Consider the following 10,450-nt stretch of genomic DNA (forward strand, 5'->3'; position numbering starts at 1 on the left):
AGAGAAGGAAGTGCACAGGTAACTACCCAACAGAGGGCATTAGGAAAAAAATTGGCATAAAGACAAATGGGTTCTGTTTCACCCCTGCCATACTTGAGTGGCCTTGGGCAGGACCTCTTCAACCCCTGTGGGCTTGATGAGAAGTTTCAGTTGAGATTGAAAGGTTCAGTCAGAAAGGCTCTGTGGGACTTTCCATCTCAGCTGAGAGAGCTGGTTAGGGAGGGACCTGCAAGGATCCTAGCACAGACCACCCCTAGCACAGAGTCAGGTATGAAACTGGAACTAATAAAAAGTTTTTCGTTGTTGTTTTACTTAAATTAATAAAGTATTATTTAGAGCAGTTTTAGGTTCACAGCAAAATTGAGCAGGAAGTACAGAGAGTTCACATATGCCCTACATCCCTGCGCCCGCCCCAAACTTCCCCACTATTGACATCCTGACCACAGTGGTACATTTTTTAAAATTTTTATTTATTTTTAAATGTACTTTTAAAAAACTTTTATTTTTGGCTGCATTGGGTCTTCACTGCTGTGCGTGGGCTTTCTCTAGTTGTGGCAAGAGGGGGCTACTCTGTTGCGGTGAACGGGTTTCTCATTGCGGTGGCTTCCCTTGTTGTGGAGCACGGGCTCTAGGCGCACGGGCTTCAGTAATTGTGGCTTGCGGTCTCTAGAGTGCAGGCTCAGTAGTTGTGGCACACGGGATTAGTTGCTCCGTGGCATGTGGGATCTATCTGGAACAGGGCTCGAACCCGTGTCCCCTGCATTGGCAGGCGGATTCTTAACCACTGCTCCACCAGGGAAGTCCCAGTGGTACATTTTAATAAAGCATTTTTTGTCTTTCCCTTTCTTTTGAAGTTCTTCCACCATTAGAATTAGGCTAAAAAAGGCTTAGCTTATTGCCCCATGGAAGTAAGAGTACATAACTCAGCAGTGACCAAGGGACAAATTATTGGCTTTGAGTGACAAAATTGGCTCTGGAAAATTAATGGCAGAAGCAGGTACTTAAAATGACTTTTTGAAATTTTGCATAAACTTGTCAAGAGGACAAGGACAATGAGTTGCATTATGACAACAGAATAGAAGAAAATGTGTAATGAACTTTCCACCCCAGAAGAGTTGCCAGCAAGTAAGGAGGGAATGGGACTGCAGTTAGACTTTAATGAGTGCTGGAGAAGAGGTCCCTGAGCTTAGTGCTCTGGGATGGGTATGGTGGAATTCCATCAATGGATTGGGGGGAATCCAAGAGCAGGGGTGGCAAACTTGCCTTCTTTCCCCACACCATAACCTGGGAGACCTGTAGGGAAGACTACAGCATGGCACCTCAGCAGTAAGGTTGGAAGAGTGCTGTGGAAGACCTATCCAAATGACTTCCTTCCAGGAGAACCTCGAATTTTATTGAAGTATGGATCCTTGTCTCAGGAAAGGTGCCCTAGCTCTTGGTCTAGGGGTAGACTATGACCAGATCCGACCAATGAGGTGTAAGGAGTGGTGGTGGAAGGGGAGAGGGTTTCATAAGAGGAATTTTCTGGAGGAGAAACTGCCTTGTGCTGCATCCTTACCTTTGAATGTGGTTGTGTGATGACCAGAGTTACTGCAGACACCTTGAGACCACAGGGAGGGAGGGAGGTCAATGCCAACCTGGAATTCTGACATCATTGAGCTGTTGAGCCAATTCAGCATTTGCCCACCTCCATGCTTCTAGTTATGTGAGAAAATTGAACTACCCCACAGTGAGTGGGTATGCTATTACTTGCAGAAGAATGATCCCTTCACAGGATCCCAGATATCTCAGGGAAGTCTAAGGAAAGCCCCTAAGTGTGTTTAAGTATGAGAGAGGAGTGAAGGTGTGAAGACCATCAACTAGGAAAGAGGCTTGTGGGATAAGGATGATAGAGACTGGATCTCTGGTATCTGGAGGCCATGGTAGGACCCTGAACAGGAGCAGGGTCCTGAACATGCTATGGGGAGAGGCTAATGCCAAAGACCACGTTTCAGAAACCTAGATCTTAGAAGTGGCGGCCAGCAAGGACCAAGTGCAGACAACATGTGGACCAGACACTCCTTCCTGGTGCTGAGATGTCAGCCCCTGAGAAACAGATCACCCTCAAGGAGGAAGATGGATCAGGGAAGAACCCTGAGTTTGATAGACTATTAAAACTGCTTTAAATCAAAATAATTTCAGTTTTCTGTCATTAGCAGAAATGGGAGCATTTTAAGACATCCAAAAATAAAAAAAATTTTAACTTATATTTTGTGCTCTTGAATGGTAACACTACTTCTCTTCAACATAGTATTGGGAGTCTTAGCCACAGCAGTCAGACAAGAAAAAGAAATAAAATGTATTCAAATTAGTAGGGAAGAGGTAAAAATTGTCATTATACGCAGATGACATGATATTATATCTAGAAAACACTAAAGTCTCCACACAAAAACTACTAGAACTGATAAACGAATTCAGCAAGGTAGCAGGGTACAAGACTGACATACAGAAATTGGTTGCATTTCTTTACAGTAACAATGAAATATCAGAAGAGAAATGTAAACAAATAATCCCTTGTAAAATCACATCAAAAAAAAATACGAATAAGTCTCACCAAGGGGACGAAAGACATACATGCTGAGAACTACAAGGCATTAATAAAGGAAACTGAAGATGATTCAAAGAAATGGGAAGATATCCCATGCTCTTGGATTGAAAAAATTAATATTGTTAAAATGGCTGTACTACCCAAAGCAATCTACAGATTTAATGCAATACCTATCAAAATACCCATGACATTTTTCACAGAACCGGGACAAATAATGCTAAAATTTATATGGAACGATAAAAGACCCAGAACTGCCAAAGCAATCTTGAGGAAAAAGAATAAAGCAGGAGGCATAACCCTTCCGGATTTCAGGCAATACTACAAAGCTACAGTAATCAAAACAGTGTGGTATTGGCACAAAAACAGACGTGGATCAATGGAACAGAATAGAGAGCCCAGAAATAAACCCACACACCTATGGACAATTAATTTTCGAGAAAGGCAAGAATATACAATGGAGAAAAGAGTCTCTTCATCAAGTGATGTTGGGAAAGTTGGACAGCCACATGTAAATCAATGAAGCTAGAACACACCCTCGCACCATACCCACACAACAAAAACTCAAAATGGCTTAAAGCCTTAAATATCAGACAAGACAGCATAAAACTCCTAGAAGAGAACATAGGCAAAACATTCTCTGACATAAGTCATAACAATGTTTTCTTAGATCAGTCTCCCAAGGCAATAGAAATAAAAGCAAAAATAAACAAATGGGACCTAATTGAACTTAAAACCTTTTGCACAGCAAAGCAAACAAACAGAAAGAATAGACAACCTATAGACTGGGAGAAAACATTTGCAAATGCTGCAACAGACAAGGGCTTAATTTCCAAAGTATACAAATAGCTCCTACAATTCAATAACAAAAAAGTCAGACAGCCCAATCAAAAAATGGGCAGAAGACCTAAATAGACATTTCACCAAAGAAGACATACAGATGGCTAATAAACACATGAAAATAATGCTCACCATCACTAATTATTAGAGAAATGCAAATCAAAACTACAGTGAGGTACCACCTCACACTGGTTAGAATGGCCATCATTAAAAATTCTTCAGGGACTTCCCTGGTGGCACAGTGGTTAAGGATCTGCCTGCCAATGCAGGGGACATGGGTTTGAGCCCTGGTCCGGGAAGATCCCACATGGTATGGAGCAACTAAGCCCGTGCACCCACCACAACTACTGAGCCTGTGCTCTAGAGCCCACGAGTAACAACTACTGAAGCCCACGTGCCACAACTACTGAAAGCCTCATGCCTAGAGCCTGTGCTCCGCAATGAGAAGCCACCGCAATGAGAAGCCCGTGCACTGCAACAAAGAGTAGCCCCTGCTCACAGCAACTAGAGAAAACCCGCGCACAGCAACAAAGAACCAACGCAGCCAAAAATAAATAAATAAATAAATAAATTTTTAAAAAGTCTTCAAATAATAAATGCTGGGGAGGGTGTGGAGAAAAGGGAACCCTCTTACACTGTTGGCAGGAATGTAAATTGGTGCAGCCACTGTGGAAGACAGTATGGAGGTTCCTCAAAAAACGAAAAATAGAGTTGTCGTATGATCCAGCAATCCCACTCCTGGGCAAAACTACAATTCGAAAAGGTACATACACACCTATGTTCATAGCAACACTATTTACAATAGCCAAGACATGGAAACAACCGAAATGTCCATTGACAGCAGTGTGGATGGACCTAGATATTATCATACTAAGGGAAGTAAGTCAGAAAGAGAAAGACAAATATCGTATGATATCGCTTATATGTGGAATCTAAAATATGACACCAATGAACATATCTACGAAACAAAAACAGACTCACAAATATAGAGAACAGACTTGTGCTTGCCAAGGGAGAAAAGAGGAAGGGGAGGGAAGGATTGGGAGTTTGGGATTAGCAGATGCAAACTATTATTAAACATTAAAAAATAAAAAATAAAAAAATTTAAGTTACATTTTTATGCTCTTGAATGGTAAGTGCAAATTTTGAACCTCTACAGTTACACTAATGCAGAACCCACTGTTTGTAAGTAGAGAGCTTCTTTGAGGATTTGCAATGAAATAGTGATGTAGAAACAGATTTAAAAAGCAAACTATACAGGGACTTCCCCAGTGGCACAGTGGTTGTGAATCCGCCTCCTGATGCAGGGGACATGGGTTCTATCCCTGGTCTGGGAGGATCCCACATGCCGCGGAGCAACTAAGCCCATGTGCCACAACTACTGAGCCTGCGCTCTAGAGCCTGCAAGCCACAACTACTGAAGCCCGCGTGCCTAGAGCCTGTGCTCTGCAACAAGAGAAACCACCACAGTGAGAAGCAAGTGCACCACAATGAAGAGTAGCCCCCGCTTGTCGCAACTAGAGGAAGCCCGCACGCAGCAATGAAGAACCAATGCAGCCAAAAATAAATAAAATAAATTTATTTTTAAAAAGTTAAGAAAAGCAAACTATATAGCTTATCAATTTCTCACAGGTAATGTAGACTAAGTTTCTAATATCTCATTTTATATCCCTAGGTATATTAGCCAGAGTACTTAATATGAGCATGTTTCATATGATAGGTTCTCAATAAATGCAGTATGTGTGTGTGTGTGTGTGTGTGTGTGTGTGTGTGTGTGTAGTTCTTGCTTTGCATGGTACCTTGTTAACAGAAATTCATGCACATAAGAATTGTGTTCTTCTTTTGCTTTGCTTGCTAGAGAACCACGAAAAGTGAGAATGAACAAGGCTCCAATATGAACACGTTTGCATTAACGTGGTACCATGCAAAGTGAGAACTGCCTGAATACATTTGTACCCTTTTCTTTTTAAAATATGCCCAGCTCCCTTCCATGTCATGCTTCCCATTAGTCTAGGACCACTTAGTCATAGATTCTCATAAAAGCTAACTCCTCTAAACTTCCAGGTTGCATCATCCAGCCCATTGGTAGCTGCTTAGGAAGCTAAACACTAAATCCTGAGGTGTGATGTCTCAACCAAGTCTGAAAATGGAGAAGTGACCCAGCAGAAGTGGGGCACTGGACAAAATGAGAAAGGAGGTGGCTGAGAAAATTTGAAGAGATGCACAAGGTTTGAGGTTCAAATGCATTGGTCTAATAACTTTTAAGGTTGTAAATAAGGCTCCCTAAGTAATCTTATAATGATTATTTTAATATCTTGGATACCCCAATATAGAGACTAGGGAAACAGGGTATGGTGAATGGCAAAGCAGAGGATGTCTGATTAGTGGGAAAATATATTCCAGTTACTGGAAAACTCCATTAAAAAATAGTGTCTGATTTATTGGGCTTCCCTGGTGGTGCAGTGGTTGAGAATCTGCCTGCCAATGCAGGGGACACGGGTTCGAGCCCTGGTCTGGGAAGATCCCACATGCCGCGGAGCAACTAAGCCCGTGAGCCACAACTACTGAGCCTGCGCGTCTGGAGCCTGCGCGTCTGGAGCCGGTGCTCCACATCAAGAGAGGCCGCGACAGTGAGAGGCCCACGCACCGCAATGAGGAGTGGCCCCCGCTCGCCGCAACTAGAGAAAGCCCTCGCACAGAAACGAAGACCCAACACACCCAAAAATAAATAAATAAATTAATTAAAAAAAAATAGTGTCTGATTTATATATAGTTGTGATTGAGAGGATGGTGACCTAGTCCCCAAGAGAATCATGCAATATGTAGTCCTTTGAATATGGTTTCTTTCACTTAGCATATTTTTTTTTTACAGATTTTAAATTTTCTTTATTTTTTTAAAATGGAGAGCAATAACCATAGTTAAACCTTTTCTTGAAAATTCAGGATCATGATCCTACACAACTATTTTTGTATTGTGTACAAATGTGTGTCTGTCTCAGGTTTTCAGCCTCCTCACTCTATCCCCAAATAACATTTCTTTTACTGTCCTTCTGCTTCCTACAGAGATGTTCCATTTTCTAGCAAACTCCCAACTTGGGCCTCCATGCAAATTTTTGGCCTTCAGTATGTACAGAGCTTTGTTACTAGACAAACAAAGTTGCTATAAAACATGAATTTGCTTGAATTAAACATAATTCAATAAGAATCTAAAAGACAATGAATAAAGACCTAAGAACTAAAATATAGGCATGCATCTAGAATATAGCCTTTACCATACTTACCATTTCAAAGCTGTGATCTTAAAAATTCCTGGATAAACCCCTTAATGTTTTTAGTCTCCCAAGGTAGGATGAAGGAGTGCTATTAAATTTCTATTGTATATGATGGACTCAACAAACCAGAATTTTATATATATAACATCCCAAGCTATCCTGAATAAGTTGTCCATAGCTCCAATAAAAGGACACAAACTCACACCTAAATTAAATGCATATATACCTTTAGGGCACATCAAGTAGAGTCAACATGATCTTCCATAAAAAACTCTGGCTTCAAAAGCTTAGTCACTGAAGCCAATCCTTAGCATGCCATGTAATCTCTCTAACCTATTTCTTTGTATGATAAAGAGGAATCATAATATCTACCTCATAGAGATCATTTGATAAATGAACAAAATAATTATAGAGCATACTTTCTAAAATATCATGGGTACACAAAACACAATAAGTAGTAGCTAAAATTTCAACCTAACACATATTAAAGTTTATAAAACCTGATCTCCAAATGTAAGAGGAGAAATTTGAATCTGTTGTGAGAGATCATAAAGAATTAAAGACTTCTCAATGCCGTAAGAAAAAGAAAGTGAATATAAAACAAGGGCAACAGAGAACAATGTATTACATAAGGCCTACTGCTTATTTACAGAAGCGGGAGAGCATGGAGTAGGAGTGGAATTTAAGGTTTTATTTTCACTTAGCATATTTTTAAAGTTCATTCATCGTGTAACATATATGAATAGTTTATTCCTTTTTATTGCTGCATAGTATTCTGTTGTATGGATATATCACATTTTGTTTATCCTTTAACTGATGGTCATTGGATTTTTTCTAGATTTGGGTTTTTTGATTGATACTGCTATAAGCACTTATATACAAATCTTTCTGTGGACATCTGTTTTCATTTTTCTAGGAGAAATACTGAGGAGTAGAATTGCAGGGTCCTATGATAAGTTTATGTTTAACCTTCTATGAAACTGCCAAACAATTTTCCAAAGTGTTTGTACCATTTTACATTCCCAACAGCAATATATGAATATTCTAGTTTCTTTACATCCTCATTAACACTTGATAATTTCTTTCTGCTTGATTATAGCCTTTCTAGTCGGTGTTTAGTGGTATCTCATTGTACTTTTAATTTGCATTTCCATAATGATTAATAATGTTAAGGATCTTTTCATGGACTTGTAGCTATTCTTGTATCTTTGGTAAAATGTTTACTCACATCTTTTGATCATTTTTTCATTGGCTTGTTTATCTTCATATAATTGAGTTGTAAGTTTTTATATTCTGAGTATAAGTTCTTTATCAGATATGCTTTCAAATATCTTTTCTCAGTCTGAGGCTTTTCATTTTCCCAATGGTGTCTTTTTCTTTTTTTTAACTTTTTGCTGCATGCGGCATGCGGGATCTTAGTTCCCTGGCCAGGGATCAAACCCACGCCCTGTGCAGTGGAAGTGTGGAGTCTTAACCACTGGACCACCAGGGAAGTCCCCTAATGGTGTCTTTTGAAGTGCAAAAGTTTTAAATTTTGATCAAGTCTCATTAATCTTTTTTTTTTGATGGATCATGTCTTTGCCTTACCCAAGGTCATAAAGATTTTCTCCTGTGCTTTCTTCTAGAAGTTTTATTGTCACTGTAACATTCATGTTTGTGATCCATTTTTAAGTTTAATTTTGTGAATGGTATGAGGTAAAAGTGTAAATTTATCTTTTTGGTTATCCAATTGTTTCAGCAGCATTTGTTGAAAAGACTATCTTTTTCCACTTGAATTGGCCTGACACATTAATTGAAAATCAATTCATCATACATATGAGGCTTTACTTCTTTTTATTCCTTTATTTTTCCAGCTTGTCTTCCTGTATCTAGCTTATTCCACTTAATGTCCTCCAAGTTCATCCATGTTATTGCAAATGGCAGTGTTTTCTTCTCTTTCATAGCTGAATAATAGTTCATTGCATGTATATATCACATTCTTTTTAATCCATCCTTCTGTCAATGGACATAGATTATTTCTGTATCTTGGATATTGTGAATAAGGCTACAATGAAAATGGGAGTGCAGGTATCTCTTCAAGTTCTGGTTTCATTTCCTTTGGGTATATACTTAGCAGTGGGATTGCTGTATCACATTGTAATTTTATTTTTAATTTTTTGAGTAACATCCATACTGTTTTCCTAGTGGCTGCACCAATTTACATTCCCACCAAGAGTATACAAGGGTTTCCTTTTCTCCACATCCTCTCAAACACTTGTTGTCTCTTGGCTTTTTGATAATCACTATCCTAATGGGAGTGAGGTGATATCTCATTGTAGTTCCCCCATCCCCAACTTTATTGAGATATAATTGACATGCAACATTGTATATGTTTAAAGTGTACCATATGATAATTTGATACATGTGTATATTTCAAAATGTTTACCACAGTAAAGTTAGTTAACACGTCCTTCACCTCACATAATTACCATTTTGTTGTTGTTATTGTGAGAATATTTAAAATCTATGCAACTTTAAAGCATACAATACAGTATTACTAACTATAGTCACCATGCTGTACATTAGATACCCGGAACTTATGCCTCTTACCACTGAAAATTTGCACCTTTGACTGACATGTCCTCATTTCTCTCACCCCTGCAACCCCTGGTAACTGCTTCTGTGAGTTCAGGTTTTTAGATTCTACATATAAGTGAGATCATACAGTATGTGCCTTTGGCTCATCTCACTCAGCATGATGCCCTCAAGGTCCATCCATGTTGTGGCAAATGACAGGGTTTCCTTTTTAATGACTGAATAATATTCCTCTGTGTGTGTGTGTCTCTTTATTTTCTTTATTCGTTCATCTGTCAATAGACACTTAGCTTTTTCCATGTCTTGGCTATTGTGAATAATGCTGCAGTGAACATGAGTGCAGATATCTCTTCAAGATACTGATTTCATCTCTTTTGGATATATACCCAGAAATGAGAGTTTTGAATCACATGATAGTTCTTTTTTAAAAAATTTTGAAGAATATTTATACTGTTTCCACAGCGGCTGCACCAATTTACATTTCCACCAGCAGTGCACAAGAGTTCCCTTTTCTCCACATTCTCATCAGCATTTGTTATCTCTGTTTTTTTTTTTTTGATAGCCATTCTAACAGACGTGAGGCGGTATCTCATTGTGGTTCTAATTTGCCCTTTCCTGATGATTAGTGATGTTGAGCACATTTTTGTGTACTTGTTGGCCATTTGTATGTCTTCTTTGGAAGAAAGTTTATTGAAGTCCTCTGTCCATTTTTTAATCAAATTATTTGCTTTCTGTTATTGAGTTCTGTATGTATTTACCCCTTATGAATATTAATCCCTTATGAGATAGATGGTTTGCAGACATTTTCTCCCATCTTGTAGCTTTCCTTTTCATTTTGTTGACTGTTTCTTTTGCAGAAGCTTTTAAGTTTGATGTATGTAGTCCCACTTGTTGATTTTTGCTTTAGTTGCTTGTGAGTTTGGTGTCGTATCCAAAAAAAAAAAAAAAAATGGCCAAGATTGATGTCAAAGATCTTTTCCCCTGTGTTTAATTCTAGGAATTTTACAGTTTCAAGTCTACTGTCCTTCCATTTCAACTTGAAGGACTTACTTGCACATTACTTGCAGTGCAGATCTAGTGGTAATGAACTCCCTCAGCTTTTTGTCTGGGAATTCCTTAATTTCTCCCTTATTTTTGAAGGACAGTTTTGCCAGACATAAAGTTCTCAGTTGACAGGTTT

The sequence above is a fragment of the Balaenoptera borealis genome, assembly GCF_965194805.1.
Source record: "Balaenoptera borealis genome assembly, chromosome: 8".
In the NCBI taxonomy this organism is placed as follows: Eukaryota; Metazoa; Chordata; class Mammalia; order Artiodactyla; family Balaenopteridae; genus Balaenoptera; species Balaenoptera borealis.